This window comes from Acinonyx jubatus, chromosome B2, assembly GCF_027475565.1.
Source record: "Acinonyx jubatus isolate Ajub_Pintada_27869175 chromosome B2, VMU_Ajub_asm_v1.0, whole genome shotgun sequence".
NCBI classification, from domain to species: domain Eukaryota; kingdom Metazoa; phylum Chordata; class Mammalia; order Carnivora; family Felidae; genus Acinonyx; species Acinonyx jubatus.
Window position 1 is genome coordinate 70,298,222 of NC_069385.1, and position 25,251 is coordinate 70,323,472.

The 25,251-nt window shown below is 40.3% G+C and overlaps 1 protein-coding gene across 8 annotated transcripts in view; it reads left to right on the forward strand.

Annotated features, from left to right (window-relative positions):
* The window catches only part of BACH2 (BTB domain and CNC homolog 2), a 354,258-nt gene that overhangs the window by 190,624 nt on the left and 138,383 nt on the right, over positions 1-25,251 (forward strand). For 6 of the 8 annotated variants that reach the window (XM_053222465.1, XM_053222467.1, XM_027057248.2 and 3 more), the window contains one exon: positions 11,540-11,688. The gene's annotated coding sequence lies outside the window, so the exon portion shown is untranslated. The other 2 variants (XM_053222463.1, XM_015081242.3) reach the window with 2 other exon arrangements.

A 25,251-nucleotide genomic window follows, 5' to 3' on the forward strand; every position in this document is an offset into this window, starting at 1 on the left:
GCTTATTTTCTACTTGTCTTTTCCTTCAGTCTTGTTTTGGGGCGTTCATCCATCTCATTTTGAATTTACTATTCAAAAAATACGCTTAAAAATGTATTGGATGAGGGGCGCCTGGGTGGCTCAGTTGGTTAAGCGTCCAACTCTTGATTTCAGCTCAGGTCATGATCTCATTGTTCATGAGATCAAGCCCCATGTAGGGCTCTATCTGACAGTGCAGAGCCTGCTTGGATTTTCTCTCTCCCTCTCTCTCTGCCCCTCCCCCACTTTCTCTCTGTCTCAAATAAATAAACATTAAAAATTGTTTTCATGTATTGGATGAGTAATGGTGATGGTTGCACAGCAAAATTAATGTACTTCATTCCACTGAACTATACACAAAGATGGGTAAAATGGTAACTTTTAAAAAAAATTATTTATTTACATTCAAATAAATTAACATACAGTGTAATCTTGGATTCAGGAGTAGAACCCAAATTCATCACTTACATATATCACCCAGTGCTCATCCCAACAAGTGCCCTCCTTAATGCCCATCACCCATCTAGCCCATCCCCCCCAGCCACCTCCCCTCCAGCAACCCTCAGTTTGTTCTCTGCATTTAAGAGGCTCTTATGGTTTGCTTCTTGCTCTGTTTTTATCTTATTTTTCCTTCCTTTCCCCTGTGTTCATCTGTTTTTTTTTCTTAAATTCCACATACAAGGGAAATCATGTATTTGCCTTTCTCTGACTGACTTACTGCACTTAGCATATAATACACTCTAGTTCTGTCCATGCTGTTGGAGATGGCAAGATTTCAACGTTTTTGATCGCTGAGTAGTGTTCCATTGTATACATTATATACCACATCTTTTTTTTTAAGTTTATTTATTTTGAGAGAGAGAGAGAGAGAGTACAAGTGGAGGAAAGCCAGAAAGAGAGGGAGAGAGAGAGAATCCCAAGCAGGCTCCACACTGACAGCATAGAACCTGATGTGGGGCTCAAACTCACGAACCATGAGATCATGACCTGAGCTGAGACCAAGAGTCGAACGCTTAACCGACTGAACTCCCTAAGTGCCCCCTACCATATCTTCTTTATCCATTTGTCAGTTGATGGACATTTGGGCTGTTTCCATAATTTGGCTATTGTTTATAATGCTGCTATAAACATTGGGGTGCATGTGCCCCTTCAAATCAGCATTTTTGTATCCTTTGGATAAATACCTAGTAGTACAATTGCCGGGTCGTAGGGTAGTTCTGTTTTTATAAATGATAACTCTTATGTTTTGTGTATTTTGCTATAATAAAAACATGTACTGGTTGATACAGAGGGAAAAGCCATTCACCTTTGAAATGGGAATTCCAAGTATCTTTATGTGGTAAATATTAACCCCTTTCCTCTGTGTGATATGAGCATGTAAGTAATCAGTGAAAGCTTATGTGGGGTGAAAATGCTCACTGAAGCACTGTGTGGTCCCAACTGTGACACTCACTCACTGGCTGTGGGACCTGGGACATGTATCCAAAGCAGATGGTAAGTCCTCAGTAAATGCTGCTTTCTCCTTCCCAGCCTCTCCTCACACCACAGGGTCCTCATCAGTAAAAGGAGGAGGTTGAATTCACTGGTCTCCAAGGTCCTTTCAGCCCTGCTGATCCATGCTTTATGAAAAAACAGAAATAAAAATAGGTCTGCAGAACAGCATCCAGTCTGTACAGATAACTGCAGTCCCCTGTGTACAGGCATAGCAGCTTCTGCAGCATCTGACTTTCGCTGGCCTCTGCTCACTATTTTATCTTTTCCTCAGCCTGCAGAGAATCACCCATAAGCTTAGAAGAAGAAAAGATTGAGGTGGCCCAAGACAGAGGGCTGGGATGAGGGGCCTGGCAGTGGGTGTCAGGCTGGGTGTAGTGCCTACACCACAACAAGACCAGAGTTGGCTCCAATGGTGCCATGTGGTTATGGGTGCCATGGGATTCTGAGCCACGGCCCCAGATTCACTGAAGGGTACATGACCACAGCGAGATTAAGCACAATGATTTTTATATAAAGCATGTGGTGGCAGGAACATAGAGATTATAGATCCAGAGAGAGAAGCTAAGTTTGCCATGTGAGGAAAAGGCAGCAGGTAGCAGAGCCTGTGTGGCCGAGGAAGAGGCTTATGTGAGGGTATGGGATGGCAGCTGGAGAGGAGGGTAAGGGCAGGTTTGTGGCCAGAGTCTCCAGTCATGGTTCAGGCTAGAAGCAGGTGAGATCTGGCTATAATAAATCAAAGCATAGGTACGGCTATATGCTGAGTCTTGGGAGTCCTCCTAACATATCACCCAATCTGGGGTGATCCTGGGGACTTTCAGTGCCAAGAGGGAATTGAAAACAGAGAAGCCACTTACCATCACAGTAGGAGTGGGCCAGGTGAGAAATGACGGTGTTGGCAGTAGAAATGGAGAGGGGTGGACAGATTAGAGATAGAAGTTGAAGGTAGAATCCACAGCACTTGCTGATAGATTAGATGTTAAGAAGTGAGAGGAAGAGAGGAAAATCAAAGGTAACTCCTAGGTTTTTAGCTGGAACAACTGGGTCAATGGTATTGCCTTTTCCTAGAATGGTTAATCACACCCCTCTTGAACAACATATGCCTCGCCTGTCTTCAAGGCCGATGGCCAAACTTGTTGTGACCCTCACATCCGCAGTGAGCTCTGTGTGGACCTCACCAGCCTCACTTGGGGACAGCCCACCAGCACCTTGCCTTGTGTGAGACCTTCCTGGCACCGACACCTGTGCAGCTTGGGAGTCAGGGGGCACCTGCCCTTGACAGATGAGGCCAGCAGGCATTTACAGCTCCCAAAAGGGGTAGGACTCTGTAGGCTTTTCTGGCTGACAGAAGAAGCACAGGCAGAGCCAAAGTTCTCAGACAAGGGAAAGGAGGCAGATAGCCCAGACCAAACCTGGTCCCAGTATCAAACCTGGGAGAAGTTGAGGCACTATTGATGCCCATCCAAGTTCTCAGGAAACTGCCCTTCACTAAGTTGAGAAGCAGGCTCAACATGCATACCCATCTGCATTCTTGCAGATGAACTTAATCATTGACTGTGTGATTTCATGGATGATCTTTGACATAAGGAGGGAAAATATAGTACTTGAGCCCTAAAGGGTACATTGTAGCCTGCTTCAGGCCTTCTCGGCTTGGGTATTGCCAGGGGTAGTCATGCTCTTCTGAGACTGAGACCCAGAGTGAGATTCCTCATACAGTGTTTTCACCGCCATGTCCCATGACTGAGGACGGGTATCCAATGATTTAACTCAGCTTTAGAGAATGATCTGGGTCATTTTTTAATAAGCTACCTGGTAGTACTTTTATTTAAAGAAACTGCAGTAGAAAAAAAAATATTTAATTTTAATTAATTCCAATTTAATTCTGATGTGTGAAATGTAACTAACAAGTTAATTAATTCTTTTTATACAAATAATCAGATTATGGTAGGACCCACAGCTTTATCAGGTTACTTTGACATTTTACTGGTAGCATGTGGGAAATTGATAATGTTTCCTTTGGGAAGAAGGATATAATCTCCCCAAATTATAGTGGATGATGGTGTTGTAGAGGAAGGGAGGAGCCTTTAGAGTCAGGTGGACACAGATTCACATTGCATGTCATCCCCTCCAGTAGTGTGACCTTAGCCAAGACATTTATCCTGTCTGAGCCATGGTCCTTTCATCCAACAGATGAGTTAGTAATACCTGCAAAATTCCTAGTGTAGTTCCCAGAACACAGAAGTTCTCAGCAAATGGAACTTTATTATTATTATTATTATTATTATTATTATTTTAATGTTTATTTATTCTGGGGGGGGAGAATGTGAGTGCGGGAGGGGCAGAGAGAGAGGGAGACACAGAATCCAAAGCAGTCTCCAGGCTCTGAGCTGTCAGCACAGAGACTGAAGCAGGGCCGGAACCCATGAACCACAAGATCATGACCTGAGTAGAAGTCGGACACCTAACCCACTGAGCCATCCAGGAACCCCTATTATTATTATTATTAGTAGTAGTAGTAGTAGTAGTAGTATTACTAATAATAATAATAAATAGATGCCAGTACTTTTTTTATAATATAAAGTCCACAGAAACCCCAAAATTATTTCAGGTGAAAATTTGGACAGTCCACTGTATTTTGGGAACTTAAACTCATCTTGAATATCAAAGAAGTGAACTTTCTAGTTATAATTCTTGGTCCCAGCATCTGAAATATGTAAGTGGAAACTTTCAGAGACGTTTTCATCTTAATTTTCTCCATCCTGTCTGAAATGGCTGCGTCTTTCTGGGTTGTAACAAGAAAAAAAAGAAAAAAAAGCACATTTCCTTGCATCACCTTCCCATGCCAGTAGAGCAAAACACAAAAGCCACAAGATCTATGATTCAAAGGTCTTCTGCTTTATACAAGTGACTATTTAAATTGCTTGAAATGTAGATTTTTTAAAAATTCATCTCTGTAGTTTCCAAAAATTAACCCCTTTCTTTTTAAGCCCCTCTGGCCATTAAATGGTGTGTGACTACTCCACTTAGTGTTTCTGAGTATGAATAAGGATGCCAGAACCACTCTCAGTTTACATGTTTAATGCTAATGCTGTCACCAAATTTTTACTAGTATTGTGTACAGCATAGGACCAGTGGAACATTTGCGATTTGACTTTTTCTAGCCGCTGATAGTCTCTAAATGAAATTTGTGCTTTGGAACTAAGTTTTGAACTCTTGTTTTGTTTTCTGACCACTGTAATTTATCTTTACTCAATCCAGAGAGAAAAAGTGATGGGAGTGTGCATCGTGTGTGTGTGGATGTGTAAGAGTCATTTATTAGCCCCTCAAATCAGTAGTCCAACTTTGGGCAGGGCACCAGAGTGGCATTTTAAAGTTAGGAGGTCAGATTGCCTCAATGGTATCATCCAAGTACAACACCACTGGGATACTGAGCAAAACCGAGTTATTTAGCTCAGTGAATATTTAGCTCAGCTGAATATCTATCACTCAGCTCAGCAAGTGATAATACTGTGGAGAGAATCAATTTAAAAACACTGTATCCGAGGGTATGATGCCTTTGTCCTTTTAAACTTAAGCAAACCTGGATTCAGGTTCAAACAAGAACATAAACCAATTCTAAATGCTTTGTTTGGTTTTTTTTTCTTTGTATCATTCAAAATTTCCGTAAGGCAAGAAGAGGTGGTTAGCAAAGAATTGACAACAGGAGGACAGGGGAGGCAGTATTGGAAATTGGAAAAGCACGAAACCAAACCACTTTTATGTTTCTTAGAAATTATGTTGTTGGTATTAGATTTGTGATCAAATAGATATGTAGATAAAAATACCTCCACCTGTAATTTCCTGGGGAAAAGCAAATAGGGTTTTGTTCATTACATCCCATTAAAACCACTAGGAAAATCTTAGCTGAGAGTTGAATTGTAGAGACAAAGATGCAATCAGCCTTACTTATACAAGAGGTACCTTCTGGAAACCCTGGTCATTTCACTGCTAATTGGTAGCAGCATTCCTTTGCCCACTGCTTGCAGCTCGAGATCCACTTGTACTTTTATGACTGTTGCTGTAATTAAATACCATTTACTTTTTCTTAGGCTTAAGAATGCAGGTCCCACTGACTTTTGCTTTTAAGTGGATTTATGTTTGTGCAAGAGGGAATTACATACAGAAAATTTCCCATATCTGGGATATGTGACTTTACTTGTAAGTGAATGAACAGTAATCATTCAGATATCTCTTTTTAAACTTTCCCCAGCTTCTCTAACAGTAAATATGAAGAAATGAAAAAGCCGTGCTTTCGTGCTTAGTGTAGCATTACCATATCTACTCACCCACCTTTTCCTAAGCAGAGTCCTGTGAACCACTTCAAGGTTTTGTGAGGTCTTCAGAAATCAGTCTAGCTAAGAGATGCCACAAGGGCAGGAAGTGTCCATGGCTCTCATTCACCATTGTTTTAAAACACTTAACTGGTGCCCAGCACCCAGCAGGAGGTCAGTAAAAACTTCTTGAATGGGTGTCGTCCTGTGGGCTTCTGGGGTCTGAAGTGTATCCAAAAAACTAGTATGTAAGGCAGCCTAAAGCTGCACTGTCCAATAAAGTGACCACTAATAGCATATGGCTGTTTAAATTTAATTTAAATGCATTAAAATTAAAATCCAGTTCCTCATGGATTAAAATCCAGTTGTACCATGTGCATTTACTGAGTATTAATATGTGGCTGGTGGCTGCCATATTGGACAGCACAGATATTGAACATAACAGAAAGTTGTATTAGTGCTTCTAGAATATTATTAGTAGAGGCCTAAGTTAGTGGCTCCAATCTTTTTAAAGTGAAATTCCCACGTGACCATGATGTGCACTCATAATACAAAAAAATAGCCATTTCGCATCTCTCCCCCTCCCCCCAACACTGTAGGAATCCAGAGGTGGCTATCTCTTTGAAACTGAAAGCCAAACAACAGTGGGGCTGTTAGCAAGACTGACCATTCGGGTGGTATATACCTATTTGTCTACACTACTTGTTAGTGTGTGAAATATCTGTACTGGTTAATTAACAGCTGCTGGCAAGCATGTATTGAATACCTACTTTATGCTAGTCCCTGGGCTATTCTGGATGAAGAGGCAGTCCTGGCCTCCTGGAGCACATGGTCTCATGGGGAGAGCTCAGATGGCAAAAGGTAATAAAACTAACATATAAATAACTAATAACAATGCAATGTGTTCAGTGCCTTCGTTGGGATATGGAATACTGTGAAAATCATAAGAAGAGAGAAATCTGTAATTGGAGAGTTTGTAAGAAGGAATGGAGGCTGGAGGAGGGCTGGCAAGATGCCCTTTTCAATAATAATAAAAATAGGTACTGTTCTACAGTTAAAAAAGACTGTTCATAATAGAGAAATAAAGCCTATTTTTAGAAATGGAAAAAATAAGTAAATAAAAATAAAAATTTATTTAGAAGCCGTCCCCACCCCCAAATCAATCAATCAATCAATCAATCAATCAATCAGAGCTGCTGTTTCAAGCTCCTCCAGTACCTCCCAAGAGGCCCTGGCCATTCACCTAGGATCCCCCGACCTCCCCTTAATCTAGCGAAACGAGTTTGCCCATGTCAGTCCCATCCCTGCGAGTGGGAGACTCCTCAAGAACCCCCACCCCAGCTCCAGAGGCCTCATATTGGTGGGCGCTGCATTTGGCCTCCAGGAGAGACTTGCTCCCAAAGAATTATTAGGGCTGTCTTTCACCGCCATGGCCAAGTCCCAGATCGCAGAACCATGGACCTCAAGGAGACCTTAAAATCATCTCATCCTATGCATTCATTGTTACTAAAGAAGCAAGTCAGGGAGTCACCCAGGTATTTTGTGGCCAATTTGTAGATAAAACCTGAGAGTCTCCTAACTTGATACTTTTTTATTTTTTGCCTTATCTTCCACCTGTCAGTTTCCTTAACCATGAAATGGGGGTGGATATCTTTATGCCTCACAGAGTTGCCAATAAAAAGAATAATGATATTGTGTCCTATAGTTTGCAAAAACCCTTTTGTATACATTCTCATTTAATCTATTTAATTCTCACAAGAACCCGTGAAAGATGTTAGGCTCAGAGGCAGTGAATGGCCTCCCCAAGGTAACAAAGCTGCTGTGATCCCAGAGGTCTCAGTCCCGTAGGGCTTGGGAAACTATACACTCTTGTAAATGTAAGATAACATAACCACATGGTATTACTAGTTTTTAGTTTGTGGTATTTTGCAGTTCAAGATTTAGTGACATTGAAAGTGATAACTTTGTTCAAGCAACGCATTTTTTTTACTTTGATAACATGCCAGTTGCACAGACTTTGGTTCAGCATTAAAACAGAAGTGGGCTGCTTCGAAGTATATTTTTAAAATGAGAGAATCCAAATTTGTAATTAGCTCCAGAAACGCTGGTTGTGCAGTTTGAGTATATAAAGAGCTTCTGGTAATCATTTCTGTTATTAGTGGTAGCTTATTTTATTTTTTGTATTTTCCCCCAAGCAATTAGGCATTTTGGAAAAAACAAAGTATGTTCTTTGAGGGGTCATTTCCTCTTACTGCATTATTTTTCACACCTTATAGTCCTGGCATACTTAGAAAATTAGCCACATATATGACTGGCAAAGAAAAATCATTTTGGAGCCGCTCTACTTACTTGACACCTAATTGTCAGGAGAATGTTATTTAAATTATAAAGAGAAGCCACAGTGAAGGAAATGATTCACTTCTTGATACATCTTTTGTCTTTTGATTTTTTGATAATTTTTAAGAAACATCCCTTACTTTTAAATAAGATTATTGAGAAGATCAATTCAACTCCCTCCCAAAATAAAATGGAATCTTTTGCCTTTCTTTCTTTTTCTTTCTTTTTCTTTCTTTCTTTCTTTCCTTCTTTCTTTCTTCCTCTTTCTTTCTTTCTTTCTTTCTTTCTTTCTTTCTTTCTTTCTTTCTTTCTTTCTTTCTTTCTTTCTTTCTTCCTCTCTCTCTCTCCCTCTCTCTGAACCCTAGCCATTTTACAGTATATACTATATTCTACTCTACAGAAATTGACTTTATAGACAAGGAAAAGAGTGGTGTTATTTCATTCCATATAACAAAGAAGTATCACTTCATTTTTTTTTTTACTAGCATATGAAAATTGTGGTATTCTCTACACCAATTATCCTGTAAGGATAAAAGGAAAAGAGAAAGAAAAATTATTAGACAAAACTATAAATGAAAAGGAACTTGGGGTTGTGAGCCCTGACTTTATCATTACCAATTTATATACCACATTTGGGAAGTCACATTTGGGAAGAATGTATCTGTGTGTTTGTTTTTTGAAGTATATATCCTGTGTGTATCCTCATGTCTTTTCTGTGTATACACTGTTTTGTGTTATACAACAGACTCCCAACTCTCTGTGGTACTCTAAGAGATACGGCCTCCCTCCTGTAAGTATAGGACCTTCAAAGCATTTATTATTATCTAGAGTTTTCTTGGATTTTATTTGTGTCATTTCCTCTGCTTTGTGTAGATGCTAGAGAGGGTGCTAACAACAACGAAAAAGGGTAAAGGCAAAGTCTGTGGTTTATAACCAGACTTGGAGCCGTGGCAATAAGACACTAGGCTTGAATAGCTCTTTGAAATCCCAAACTTCTAACTGCTCCAAACTTATTAGAGTGGAACAGTGATTGATGAGTGAGCACATACTTTCAAATTTTGCAGCTACCAGTTTTAATACCAGTGCACACTGAACGAGGTAATGCACACAAGGTGCCCAGCACCAGAGTTGACACATCTTAAGCACTCACAAGGGTTAGCCATTATTATTAGCTTGTCTGATTTCACTTTGTCTTCACATCTCTTCCTGTTCTCTGATAGCCATGCTGAGTAGCAGCAAAATGTCCAAGAAATACAAAAACGCCAAAAGGAAGGGAAACACAAGTCCTCAGTAGCCTGGAAGCAGAATTTATCAGCCCACAAATAATTAGCAAATGACTGTCTGTCTTCTCATGATAATGTGTGAATTATTTCCGTACCACTTTCAAACTTAGGACCCCATGGACAAGTGACAGCTCCTCCATTGCCCAGATCTGACTCAGTCTAGTCTAATGAGGTTCCAGTTGATGGTAAACTCACATTAATCCCATTTCTCTTTTGTTATGTGAGAGACTATGAGCTATTCACTATCTTCTGTGTAAGAAAAACAAAAATAAAATCTCCTAAGTATGATTATCATTGATTAGAGCTTTGTTAAGATGTATGAGATGCAAGTGTATTTTTTCCTTGCCTATGATAATGTGGGTAATTAAACAAATTAACCAGGCACTCATGCTGTGTTAGGAGTGTAAATTGGTATGGCTTTTCTGGAAAATCATCAAGACCCTTAAAGTTTACACCAGTTGACCCAATAATTCTTGTTCTCAGATCCACCTAAGAAAGTATTCAGAAATTCAGGTGATCTGATACTCAAATATGTCCCTCAAAGTGTTATTTGCATTAACAACAACGAAAAATGTAATTCCAAAAATGAAATCATTAAAAAAACCTTTTCTAAGTGGGATATAATATTACATAGACATTGAAAAGCATGTTTTTGAAGTGTTTTTAATTACTTGGGGAAACGCTCACATTTGTGTAACACTGAATGAAAAGTAGAAACAAAACTCTTGAGTTTTTTGTGTATCTGAAAATAATACTGGTCTGCAAGCTTTTATCCCCAATTCTGAATCCAAAAGCATTCAAAAATCAAAAGGGTTTTTTTGTAACTTCTTTGGTAGAAAAACCTGGCCTGAACCAATGTGAGATTCTATTTTATCCACCTTAATAGGAATATGCATTGGTTTTGCTACAAAAATATTACAAAATATGTCAGATTATGGGGTGCTGCTCCAGACCCTGATGGAATATTATGTGATAAATCATAGTTGCATCAAAATAGTTTTTAGAAACGAACAATTCTGAATTCAGGAACATATTCTGAAGCTCAGGAGTTTCGGTTAAGGGGTTATGGAATTATACAACAAAATATCATTAGTGATTTATCAGGTCCAGGGCTACAGTTGATCCTTTTTTTTCCTTTATTTTATTTTATTTTAATTCCAGTTAGTTGAAATATAGTTATCTTAGTTTCAGGTGTACAATATAGTGATTCAACACTTCCATATATCACTGGTTGCTCATCACGGCAAGTGCACTCCTTGATCCCCATCACCTATTTCCCCACCCCCCTCCCACCTACCTTCCCTCTCCTTTATTCATAGTAGTTAAAAGTCTGTTTTTTGGTATTTTTTCTTTATGCTTTTCTAATGTTCTGCAATCAGCTGGTATCAATTTAGCATTAGAAAAATGTTTTAAAAATAATCATATTTAGGGGCACCTGGGTGGCTCAGTCAGTTAAGCGTCTGACTCTTGATTTTGGCTCAGGTCATGATCCCAGAGTCATGGGATCAAGCCCCACATCAGGCTCCATGCTGAGCATGGAACCTGCTTAAAATTCTCTCTCTCTCCCCTCTCCCTCTGTCCCTCTTCCTCGCTTATGCTCTCTCTCTAAAAAAATTTTTTTAATAAATATAAATTTTAAATATTATGTGAATAAACATATGTAAGGCATCAGAGAATCATCTCATCTCAGAATTCCCGAATGTATCCTTTGTTCCTGTATCTTCCTGTTATTGCAGCTGCATGTGTCTTTTAAACCAAGGTGTTCTCATTTGTTGAAAGGAAACATTCATGAGATTGGACATGGGTCTCATAACTGCTTTTGGGTTCAAAGAGCTCCCAGTGAGGGATGCTTACCTACAGGAAATATTCACCAAACAGGGCTTCCCCGTGGGTTGAGCTCAAATATTATTACTATGGACCATTTTATCATGTTCTGTTTATGTGGAGTAGTCAAAAGGCAAACAGCCAGAGGCATAGCAAGTCAGATTCTGTCATAAAAGCGAGGGACACGGTGTGGCAGGATAGCAGGAGGGGAGGGAAAAATGTTAACCTGCGAGGTTTACTCTGCTAATGGACAGCTCTTCCCCCCTCCCCATTCAGGTGGACACTCACTGACCTGTCACAAGGTTGCCCTGCAAAGCTTTGGGGTCCATGTCTGAATGGATTGCTGTAGCCTTCTCATCTCTCCCTTCGCCCAGTTCCCTGCATCCTAAGACTCGAAGCCAGCACAGAGCCTGGAAAAATTACATGTAAGTTGTGACTGAGGTTTCTTTCCTGGAACCAAACAATGGTAAGAATTTTCTTAGATGATAATAACAAGTAGCCTAAACCCACATGGGTTACTTTTCTTTTAATAAAGTATCTCGAAAATGATAACTGAGGAAGGGAGCAGGGATTAGAATCTTCATATTGGTGCCTCCTTAATGCACTGGGTCTTTAACTTGCACCAGAATCACCTGGAGGGCTTGTTAAGGTACAACTTCCTGGGCCTCATGCCCAGAATTTCTGATTCAGTAGATTTGGGGTAGGCTGGGAAGTTGCTGTTCAAACAAGTTTCCAGGTGATGCTGAAGTGAGTTGTCCAGGGACTCCGCTTTGAGAATCACTGCTTTAATTCACGTATAACTGAAAGGATGAACAATAAAGGGAGAAAAATATATTAAATATTCACTCTTAAATGTCACTAAATTAAGATATTTAGTGCTTTACTTAACATATTGACTGATGTCTCAAGAAAAGAGATTGTGGGCGCCTGGGTGTCTCAATCAGTTAAGCATCTGACTTCAGTTCAGGTCATGATCTTATGGTTCGTGCGTTCAAGCCCCACATTGGGCTCTGTGTGTGGAGAGCTTGGAGCCTGGAGCTGCTTCAGATTTTGTGTGTGTCTCTCTCTCTGCCCTCCCCCCACGCCCCGCCCACAAATAAATAAACATTAAAATTTTTTTTTAAAAAAGAGAGAGAGAAGGTTTTCTTAGGACCATCACATTTGAAAGTCCAGCCAAGTAAATGCTGTTATTCTGTACCAGCTTTAGAGTCAATAATACTGGCCATTCTTTGTCCTTGGAGTGCAACAAGGGTCTCAACTGTGCTGTTTTTAGGCTAAAATGACAGCTACAGTCTTTTTGCAGGTATGCTTATCACGTTTTAGATACACTCAAAAGGGAAGTCTTTTTTCCCCCAGATTGACAAATGTATTGCTGCTTTTCAAAGTGAATCATCATACTGTTATCTTTCTCCCCATACACTTACATGGGACTCAATTTACAAAACACATGTGGGAAGGGAGACACATCTCTAATAAATAGTCCAGGTCATCAAGTTCAGGTTCTTGTGGGGTTCTAAGTTCTCAGGACTGACATATTCTGAGGATCAGCATTTTGAGGATCAGCATTGGCTTTGGAACATGCCAATCACCTCTCCACTGAGGACAAGAACAATTTATTCCATGTTAATAGAAAAAAGTGGAAGATTTTGGCTCAACAAATGCACATTTGGATATATGTGAGCATACATGCAAATGTACATATGTGCCTATGAATATATATGCATTTGTATATTTCTAGCTTTCATTGTAAGAATTTTAAACACTTTTTCTTTTGTTTCATTGAGTCGGTGTGAGGATAAAAATAGTGTGAGTGATGCTGTCCAGGAAATGTATGAGAAATTTCTGAGCATTTTAAATCTGTGGATAAGCATTGTGATTTATAACATTTTACTTGGATATGGTAAATGTTCATTCAGAGGAGCACTTAGAACACACAGTTCTTTTATTAGAACTCTCAAAAATTGAGAATAATCACTGTTCATAAAGCGGTTCTGAAGCAGACAGAATGACAGAGCTTATCTATTGCCTAACCATTAGCAGAGCCAGAGATCCTGGAGGTACATGTAAGTGCATGTATTTAAACTAAAAACCACAGGATCAGAAAAATAAGGCAAAAAGGTGATAGATGATGAAAGACTTCTGTAAGGACTTAATCTAGAGCTGCCTTCTCGGGGCTGCCCAAAGGGTAACACGGATGGTAAGAGGGCTGATAGAGTTGTAAGTGATGTAATTATGTCTTCTGACTCCACCCTCACAAACTGTAACATCTCTGTCATGCACTGATTAGTTATTCTGCACAGCATCCTTGGAAGCAAGCTTTTCAGTTTACGAAGCATCTCCACCATGATATGGAAGAAGTAGGTTGGATCAAATGCTCCTTAATCTCCTTCCTCCTTTGGCATCTGTGAGTGTCCATGTTTACACATCAGGTTTTCCTGTACGATCACCTTTGATGTCAGTCAGTTTCATGGCCTGGGGAGGGAAGAAGGCTGCTCCAACACCTCAGGTGACTCGCCTCAGGTGACTGAGTGCTTGAAGCTCCTGCCAGATCTGGCACAGCCTGCCTAAATCACTCCCTGCAGCCTGGGGTGAAGCCCTCAGGTCACTGAATTGTCTAAAGCGTCTCTGTAAAAGTGCCATGCATGTGTGGGGACAAGGAGTATGGGAACCCTCTCTCCTTTCCACTCAGTTTTGCTGTAAACCTAAATCTGCATTAAAAACTAATTTATTTGTTAATTTAAAAAACCTAAATACCAAACAGTATGACAGTTCTTAAAAAAAAATTGAACATGGAATTACCATATGATCCAGCAATTCCACCTTTGGATATATACCTAAAAGAGCTGAAAGCAGACTTGGACAGGGGCACCTGAGTGGCTCAGTCGGTTCAGTGTCTGACCCTTAATCTCGGCTCTGGTCATGATCTCATGGTTCATGGGATCAACCATGGGATCCCGTGGCCCATGGTTCATGGGATCATGGTTCATGGGAATTCTCTCTCTGCCTCTTCCCCACTCATTCTCTCTCTCTCTCTCATTCTCTCTCTCTCTCTTTGTCTCTCTCTTTCTCTTTCTCTTAATATAAATAAATAAACTGAAAACAGAGACTTGGACATATGTTTATGCATTCATGTTCCTACAGCATTATTCACAATAGCCAAAAAGTGGAAGCAACCCAAATGTCCACCAGCAAATGAGTGGATAAGGAAAATGTGCTATATACACACAATGGACTATCATTCAGTCCTAAAAAGATACGAAATTCTGGCACATGCTACAACAGAGATGAACTTTAAAGATACTAAGTGAGATAAGCCAGACACAAAAGGACGAGTATCGAATGATCCCACTGATATGAGGTACCTAGAGTTGTCAAACTTAGAGCCAGAAGATAGAATGATGGATGTCAGGGTTTGAGAATAGAGGGGAACAGGGAGTTAGCATTAAATGGGTAGTTTCACTTTGGGAAAATGAAAAAGTTCTGGAGATGGATAATGGCAATGATAGTACAACAATGTGAATGAACTTAATGCTACTGAATTATACTCTTTAAAATGGTAAATGCTATATATATTTCACCCCAGTAACAATTAATTAATGATTTTTTAAATGTATTTATTTTGAGACAGAGAAAGTGTGAGCAGGGAAGGGACAGACAGAGAGAGTGTGTCGGGGCGGGGTGGGGGCGGAGAGGAGAATCTCAAGCAGGCTCCTCACTGTCACAAGCAGGAGGGGGCAGAGAGAGGGAGGGAGGCAGAGGATCTGAAGCAGGCTCTGCACTCTCAGCACAGAGCCCGATGCAGGGCTTGAACTCATGAACCTTGACATCATGACCCGAGCTCAAGTCGGACACCTAGCTAATTAATGATTTTAGGCGCCCCAGTTAATTAATGATTTTTTAACTGAATTTTGGAGCTCACTTGCCTTCCAAGAATGCTGTGCAGAATAACTAAATGGAGCTGTTACAGTTTGTGAGGGTGGAGTAAGAATAGATGGCTGTGTCCCTCATACCTTCCTCAGCCCCGTCACTTTCCCTGGCACCCTTTGGGCAAGGATAAGGGATCTGCAGAACATATACTTCACTCTTAGGGATGGGTTTCTCCTCAGGGCAAGGACACATTTGTCAGAAACTTCCAGGGAAATTTGCCATAAACGACTATAATCTCTACCAAATGTCATTGACAAATACAGGAAAGCTGTTCCACTGTGATGGAGGGAATGTGTACCCACCTGTGCTCCTATAGTGGGGCTGCTCCAGTTCACCTGAATTGTGTGTTCATGAATGAGTCTAAGTACAGTGCACCATAATGCACAGGCTTATGGCCCTCCATGCATAGCTGTGACACATAACAGGTCTTCATCAGTAGAGGTGGACATTGGGGCACAAACCAGAGAATATGGACTTGATTATGTTATAGCCACTGATTGAAGCCTAGTAGAAAAACGGAAAAGTTGTAGAAGAAAATTAATAGCAAATAATTCTCCTGCAATGGAGCCTCAAATTATTATAATGCCTATTTTACATACTCCAAATGAAGTCTCATTTACCCCTCATCACGAAATCACTGTAATACCCATAAATCACAGATCAATTTAGTGAGTCCTGCAGTTCTATGGGGAATATGCAGGACTGAACTTACTAGGTTAGTCCATTAGAGCCCTACTTTGGGGGGATTTTGCTTTTTATTCTATGTTTCTTGAAAGCTGGACTTGGAGAACAATTAGCAAATTCTCATGGGGCCCAGTAGCCGTGTTTTCTTCAGACCTCTTGTACTACCTTCAGACCCTGCCCTTGGGTCTGACCAGGGCTTATAATTCCTGAAGAGCAGTGCGTAAAGACCCACAGTTCCAAAAAGCTCAGGAACCTCTGTCTGAAATTTTCCCACTTCTTCTTAAGGATGGAGGAAGAAATAATCGGGATAATCAGGATTATGTGTGTGTGCATGCACATGCATGCATTATATATTGTATACATATACATACATATGTAGGTATTTGGCTTAAGGGAAACGTATAACCAATAAAGTCATCAAAGTTAAAGTACAATGTGTATAAATCAGTCCCATTGTTCCTACCCTGACTTTCCAAACCTGCTTAGAAATGAACTCTCTAGGTGATGGAGAGAGGACAAAGGTGATGGAGGACAGGGCAAAATAACAAAGGTCTCAGCTGCTAAGATATCAGAAACTGGAATTGAAGGTTTTTATAGAAAAGAAAATCCAGGGCAGCAAGTCTGAGAGAGAAAAGTCAGTGCTCATTCATCCTTGACATCCACATGCGGCTACCTGCTCCCTAAGCTTGAGTTGAAATGACATGGATATAGGATTAAATCAAAATAAATTCAGCCCCATGAGTTCAGAGATCATAATTTTTAGATGGACACACTGACACGGTTTTTCCCCAGAGAAGACCAGGAAACCAAGTCGCCCAGATGGAATGATATAAGATAGAGAATACTAACAAAGATAGACCCTTGGGGGCTCTCCTTGTAGGCTCTCATGTCTCCTAGGAATCAGATTACCGCGTTCCAGACACTGAATTCATGTTTAGTGATGGCTTAGCTACCTGGAACCCAACAAACCAGAATCCTGAATTCACTAACCTTCATACTTCCCCACCCCCACTCAAACCCCTCCCGCACACCCCACCCTACCTACTGCACACATCCCACTTCCCTTTCTCAGAAATAGAGATTCAGAAAACAAGATAGCTTCGGTTTTGTAAAGATGGAGAATAAACCCTGGAGGATATCTGTAACTGATGACACTGACCTGCTGAATCATTGAAAATGGTTAAATGTTTTATAATTAAGAAAAGAAACTGCTTTTGAAAGATTTTCAACAAAAAGCATTTTCTAGCTGTCAATTAACCAGAAAATTGAAACAAACAAGAAAATCTTCTTATCCTCAATTAGTCCAGTTAAAGAGGTTTTATTAGACTTATTTTCATGCCTTAATTAATAATCCAAAACTGTTGGTTTACAAATATATATATATACCGTGTTTATTCTTCTTGAAAAACTCCAAGGTTTAGCTTTTACCACCTTTCCAGTGCCAGAGTTTAAATTTCAGATATTCTCCTTACGTTCATTATTTGGAACCCTTTAAAGTTTGGAAGCACTTTAAAAGTGGTAATATTAATGATATTAAGAGTAATTTATAAAATAATTTTATGAACATGTATATTTCATTCTTATAGTCATTGGGAACCCATTGGCATAGTTTTTTTTGTTTTTGTTTTGTTTTGTTTTGTTTGAGAGAGAGACAGCATGAGCAGGGCAGGGGCAGAGAGAAAGGGAGAGGGAGAGAATCCCAAGCAGGCTCCCCACTGTCAGCATAAAGCCCAATGCAGGGCTTGAACACACAAACCACAGATCATGACCTGACCCAAAACCAAGAGTCGGACACTTAACCGACTGATCCACCCAGGTGCCCCAGCATTAACAGTTTTGAAGCCAATTCTTTTGTGTTTTTTTAGAAAGATTGTATGATGCACTTATTTGTAGCATTTAGTGTTAGGATTATGTTCTGCTCAAAGCATCATCAAAATTAATTTTTATTTTCTGCATATACACTAGTGGTACATACAGATAGGGGTAGTGTTACCAGCATGGTAGTATACATTAATATGTAAATCAGAAATTTCACATGGTATTCTCTGTGAATCTCCAAAGAAACTCAACCATGCATATTAGGAAGCTACTTTACCAAGTGGTTATCCGTTGTAGCACAAATAGTTTATCAACTAATTCTAATCATTTCCAATCTGTTGCTTTTTAGAAATTATTTGTGTGCTCTCTTTTGACTGTACCTTTCATTGGCAAAGTGACACCTGTCTGTGAGCTGTGATTTAACCCAGGTGGTGGCACCACACTCTTACAAGGACACCTGCCCACCCCCATTGATCATTGTGAGGGCCCTGGCATCTGCAGCTGGAGAGTGTGCAAATCATGGATCATGATGAGAAAGAGCAGTATTTGCAAAGTTCTGGAGTGTAGGAGGATTTTTAGAGTCCCTGTAGAGCTTAACTAGAAACTGTAATCTATTGTTTCTCGTAGATTTTTCCTGTATTTCATGTCTGACTTGTCGCCAGGCCAGATTATTATACTGGGTTCCGTGTATCAAGTATTTTTAATTACTAGGAAGAGCAGAATCAGAGAATAATTGTTTCCTTTTGTTAAAACAGGAGTAGCTTTATTTTCCTGATTGTGAAAGTAATATGTTTCTTGTACAAAATTTATAAAACAACAAAGAAGAAAATAAATTACCTGTAATCCAGCTACCCAGAATAAAACCTATTAACTCATACTTTTGTGTATTTTTCCAGACTCTTTTGAATTAATCAAATAATTCCAAATTTACAAGCAGTATTCTGGACTGGTTACATCCCACAAATTTGGTGGAGCTTAGGAATGATGACTTTAGCTATCATTTTCTAGGATAATGATATCCTCGTTTCTTATTTTTTTCTCACAAATAACATTAATCAACTCTTACAAGAACAGATACCTGTGTAGATACACCATTATCTTTATCAAGTGGAAATCAGTATTAATTTTTTTTTTAAATTTCTGCATCTTGTCAATGAAAAGGACTATTGAGAGGCCCTTAAGATCCTAATGGGCCTCTGGAATCATAAGAGAACGATTTAATTATATGTAAAATGGTATTAGTGTTAGATCAACTAACTGTATTCTAGTTATTTAAGAAATTTGTTATCAGTACACAATATAGCAATTTGCCAGAAATGGGAAACGTTGCTTAGCCCTATCCCCAGCCATAATCCAAACAGTATGTTCTACAGTAAAATTCTGATTTTATACCTGATGGTACCAAAATGTGATTCAAATATATCCTTTCTTGTGCTGTGAACCAGAGCTTTTCCTTCAACATTGAATCCTTTATCCCCCTTCAAAGAGACTTCTCTTCAAATTCCTCTGGTGTGGTGTTATAGTTCCTGGGATTGTCTTGATAGCTCTGTGCTTCCCTTTGGGAAATGCTAGGACTTTGGGTCAGGGTGAATCCTAACATGTAGCGAAGGTGAGGAAGGATCTTAAGCACTAAAAGAAAACCCTGATTAAAAAAAAATTAAGGGGATTGGGGTGCCTGGGGAGCTCAGTCAGTTGAGACTGACTCTTGATTTCGATTGGGTCATGATCCCAGGGTCATGGGATGGAGCCCAGCGTCAGGATCCATCCTGAGAGTGGAGCCTGCTTGAGAGTCTCTTTGTCCCTCCCCTTGTGTCCCTCCCCCACTCATGCTCGCTCGCTCACTCTCTCTCTCTCTCAATAAAAATTTTAAAATGAATCGCTTTCTAAAAAAATTAAGGGGATTGTTAGATTCATCTGAAAAATGTTGTAGGAATGTTTTCTACAAGCTTTATGTCAGTAGAATAAGAAGTCTATAGTAAGAAGCTGCTAGAAAAGATCTTGTTTTAAAAGAATGATCTGTATTTGGTCTGGTCATGACTAGGTCTTATCCCTTATACAAGACTTAAGTTCTTTGAAAGCAGATTCTTCTAGGTTCTTCTCTCTGCATCCCTTCACCATCCTTCGTGTCCTTGTTTATAATCGGGACTCCGTATGTATTGAATTAATATATCTGTGGCTCGTGACTGAAAGATGAATGAATGTGCTCAATTCACGTACTACATTATGCCTTCTTGCTACAGAAGTCGAGGGGTGCTTTGATAAATATCCGCGATTGTTGAATGCCCAAGCTGGCTACAGGTGTGGGGAAGTGGTATAGAGTACTTTGATCCTCCTCAGGAGAAGGAGATGCTAATGTGGATAATAAGAATTTGCTTCTTTGTCTTTAGTTTCGGTTTGACCGCTTTGCTTCACTGAGTCACACAGCACTCGCTCTTCGGTGATGGACATGTCATTTAAGCCTGAGACTGTCCCTTGGACTGTTTATGACATTGTATCTGAATTTCCCATTACATTAACAGCCAGCATTTGTCATAAACCTTCAAGAACACGTTAAAAGTTATTTGGTTTGTAGTTGACATTGAGATTAACTTTCTCTAACCTAAACCAGTGAAAACCAAAATGCTCCTCACCACATAAAAGTTTTGCTTTCGCTGTGTTCAGACCCCTCCCACCTTCTCAGAGCACAGTCATTTGGAACCTAGTTTGGGGGCGGTGTGGTTGTATCTCCGTGGTGTATGACCCACTTTTTCGTAACACTTAATTACCCGTGTTTTTACAGCACTAGTCAGAAGGTCTGACGAGAGTGGACTATAACCCAAAAAAGATTTTCTGATACACCTCATCAGGGCTGCTCTCGTACCATGCGTTATCGGAAGAAGGTGTTAGCTCTGCAGGGCATGTGTTAACTACCAGAGGATGACGGAACATTTCCTCTAGTTTCTGGATAATGAGCAAGCACACAGGTAAAGAAAGATGCCTTTCTCAGAGTTGCCTCCTTTCGCGTCTTAATTATTTTGTTGAATTGACTTTTAAATATTGATCACTACCTGCGTATGTTTGCTGTTGAGGTTTGCAGAGGGCTCAGAAGAACAAGCATTTTAATTGCTACCCTGGGACCTTAATCATTTAACTTTTCATTAAAAGTCTAAGGAGAGAGTCATCGAAAATAGACTCTCATCTCTATCCTCTCTACGCCCCTAGAAAACATCCTCTTCGTCAATGTGTTTTTGTTGTTTGCTCTCAAAGTGTCTGTCTCTCAGTATCAGCTGCTTGGCGGGTGTGGCAGCCGTGTGAGTTAATGCTTGGTGAGCTGCCTGAGATGCGGTGGGGACTATGGACAGGGCAGGCAGGGAGGGGAATGCACAACAGGGAAGGGAGATGGCAAGGAGGTAACCGCCTCGGTGAACATTGTCCAACTGCAAACTAAAGGCAGACTGAGGAGCAGCAATATTGACCTCACTTGGGTAAGATCCTTTCTGACAGCCTGCTGTGCTTTAGCAACATTTATGTTTCTGATACCACTTTCGTTCATTTGAGGAACTTTTAAGACGTTGGCATTGTCTCAGAACAAAATGTTGTAGGTATCACCTTCCTGAACATACAGAAATGTTTGTGGGTGCATTTCTTTGCTGAAGGTTGGTTGACATGCGGCTCGCAGCAGGTTGGTGCCTGTGCCTTGCGGATCACACCTGCCTGTGTGCTGAATGGCATACCAACGTGGAGTCTCGGAAAATGCCCATAGATAAGTCAATGTTGTTTTCCCTGAAAGTCCTGATACAGAAAAAGAGTGAAAGTACCAACACTAACTGGAAAAAATGTCACACGTTTTAGCCTCTTTGCATCCCTTGTTAGGACAAACCCTGCGTTGGGTTTTTTACATTTGTGAACTTGTGCGGTAGGTGGAGCAGTGTGGGTGGCCCAGAAAAAGTAGCGGTTAGAATAAGATTTTCCATTTATTGCCCTTTGTGCATGGCTAAAAATAAGATTCATACAAATCAGAATATGTAGTGCAAGCACAATCACTCTGTTAATTCTGATGACTGGCTTGCCCACATCTTTGCATCTGTCTGGTAAGTGGTGCGTTGGGAAATAAATGTGACTCTGTTTAAGCAGCAAGAGGCAGCCAGGTTTTTGCGCTGTTTGTCTACATGTGCTAGTTTATCAGCATTTTCCCCTTCTGAAGGAAGAAAGACTCGACTCATACATAAACAAATTGTGTCGATGGAAGGCTGAAAGAAGTGGTAGAATTCTTGAATCTTTTTTTAAAAAGTAATTGCCTTGTTTGAAATGCTCTTTTAAAACATCATCTTTTTGACTCATTGTTAGAAAGTTGTTTCTTGAAGACTCGCAGCACGGGAAGGGGAGGATTTCTTAGTGGTGTGGCCAAGAGATTAGCAAAGCCTCTTGTTTGTGGACTGATGGGGTCGGTGGGGAGGGAGGACAAGGATGAGTGCATGCCTGCTCTGGAGGACCCTCCTTGGACACAGATGTTGGAGGAGCAGTTAACCAAGTAGAAACTCCCCTTTATCTGACTGCTGAGTCTACTGCAACCACAGTCAGTGATAACGTGCCAGTTTGTGGCTAGAAGAAACACCAAAGAGAGGTGGCGTCAGCGTTCACAGGGAAATTTGTACCTTGGTGATCCCGGCGATGGTGCTGTCCCCATTCCACTGGCTGAGTGGCTGTGGCATTTCCAGAGAATGAGAATGTCTGCAAGTGTTTTGAGCCTTTCAGTTTGATGTAATTTGCGAAACGAGATGAGTCAAGAGGGCAGTCATTCCAGAAGCGTCTGGAAATTGAAGACTCCAGATCACATTCCTCACTGGCATCTCCAACTGAGGCAGATAGGGTTGAGGCATGGTGGTTAAAGCAAGGCAAGAGCTTTGGGAGAAAGAGGACACAGGACCAAATCTTAACTTAGCTACTTGCTGACCTTGATCTGTTTATTTAACCTTTCCTAAGCCTGGATGTCTTTATTTGAAAAAAGGAACAGGGATAGTACCTACCTCATAGGGTGGTTGTGCAGATTAAATGAAATACCATATATGAAGTACAAAACCAGCACTCATTAAAAGGATGGAGTTGTTACTCTTCTTTGTGCCATTGTAAAATATGAACGTGCTGGAGAATTTCGGGGCATTTGGGGGTTCCCCTGGATGCCTGGGGTACAGATTTTGGAATTAAATGGACACACGATCAGCCTCTTGTCCAGTGTTTCTCAAACAGAAAGCTACAGGTCATTTACAGAGTAGTTTGGTTCTTCACAGGTTACCGATGCCATCTGGGGGATCGTTTCTTTATTTTGCCGTTAAATCAGCACAATGTAAGCCTCTCTTTCCTTTTAAGGTTGGTACTGTGTTGAGCATATTCAGTTATTTTTACCTTCTCCCTATGTTTTTTGTTTAAGCATGGATATTTCAGCTCTAACATCTGTGCATGTTAAATTGTAGTACCTGCTGATGTACATTATGAAAGAGAGAGCGCTGTTTTAATCAAGTGCAGTTTTATTTATTTTATTTAATTTTTTAAATTTTTTTAATGTTTATTTATTGTTGAGAGACAAAGCATGAGCATGGGAGGGGAAGTGAGAGGGGGAGACACAGAATCCAAAGCAGGATCCAGGCTCTGAGCTGTCAGGACAGAGCCTGATGCGGGGCTCGAACTCACAAATGGCAAGATCATGACCTGAAGTCAGACACTCAACTGACTGAGCCAAACAGGCGCCCCAATCAAGTGCAGTTTTAAATATTTCAGGTGGGACTGGGCAAAACTTCAGGAGCAGTTAGCTTCCATGGTGGTGTAATTCTCTACAGAAAATATTGTGTCTGTTATAATTCTGATTACCGGTCAGTCCTAGAGATGACCAGATACTGACAGGCAGAAAACAATTACTGTCACTTCTTTCACTTTATTATTTTTAATAAGTTATTTACTGTTTAATGGAGTGTATGCCTGCCCTTCTCAGAGTCTTTCTGCCCACGAAATTTTTCCATTAAAAAAATAAATACATTGGGACACATGACTGACTCAGTCAGTAGAGCATGCAACTCTTGATCTCAGGGTCATGAGTTCAAGCCCCACGCTGGATGTAGATCTTAGTTATTTTTTTTAAGTAAATATACTGTATATTTCATCATAGAATCATAATTGTGTAGGCATCACTTAATTTCTTTGGTTAACCTTTAGTATTAGATGCTAAGAGTTGGCATCAGACTCTTCCTTCAGCGTCCTCCGTGACCTTCGTGGGATGCAGTTTTTTCATTTACCAAATTAAAAAAGAAATTTGACTGTACCTTGACTTTGCCTCACCTGGGACCTGACAAGAAGTGATAAATGAGATCAATAAGCTAAGGAATTAAAACATGGTCCTGATATAAACAGTGCCAGCTAGGTTTTAATTGATGTATTTTGCTAGTTGGTTGTTCTTGTTGTTGTTGTTGTTCTTCTTCTTCTTCTTTTTTTTTCCTCCACATTTTTTTTTTATGGTCTGTCCTGTCATTCTATTCACAGATACAACTTCTGGCTTGTAATTTCCACATCAACATTATCGTTGTGGCTTCTGGGTTTTTAATGTTAGTACTCAACAGACTGGGGTGGAGATGTTTCTCAGGTCAACTCCACCAGTAAGATCTGTCTTTTATTAGAATGGTACCCAGCTTCTTACAGTGTATCCGGACAATGCTGCTTTTTAAAGTTTTTCTGTTGGATGGAATGGAAGAATACTTTTTAGGCAGAGCAAATCATTCAGGGTAACTTAACAAAGTTCTTGGCATTGCAGGCATAGCTTTAGTCCCCTCCATGAACACATACGTACACTCCCCATTATCTTTTCCTGCCATATTGTACTTTGCCAGAGACTGACGTTTCTGTGAAGACCATAGACAAGAGAAGGTGATAAGTTAGGCTTTGACTGTGATTTCCTCCCACACCTTCATAAGAAGTGACGGAGACTCTGAAATCCGTCCCATTGATATACCGTGTGCTTCTTCCTGGATAACAGCCAGTTTTAACCTATCCTTCATGTGCAATTCGAGGGTACTGGCTGGGCTGAGCTCATTATTCCTTTGGTTGAATAATGTAAAGCATTTGCAATGGAGATTTACTCTAATGATGTATTTTAAGTGCATGTCCGCATTGCCAGTTTAATGCACTCAGTCATGGAATGCTTTAGAGTTTATTGCTAATGGATGAATCCTCAGGAAAATTGGAATTTTCAATAAGATTGACATTTGGAGTGAGAAATATAAATCTAATGAGAGCATTTTAACCAAGGTTTGTAATTAGGGCTGAATGGAGTAAATTTGTACGTGCATACTACAGAAGGGCACAGCAGAAGGTGAAATTGCACACTCTGCTGTGAATGAAGGATGAAGGCTGATGTATCAGTGTCAGGCCACGACACTGTGGAGTATAAATGACACTGTCACCAAGTGCCGCACAGGCTACCAGGGGAATTCCACTCCAGTAAATTACATTACTTAGACAGACCTGATGGCATTGTGTTGGAATGAGAGAGGGGAAGAGAAGGCTGTCAGCATCCAGTGGAAGATATTACAGTA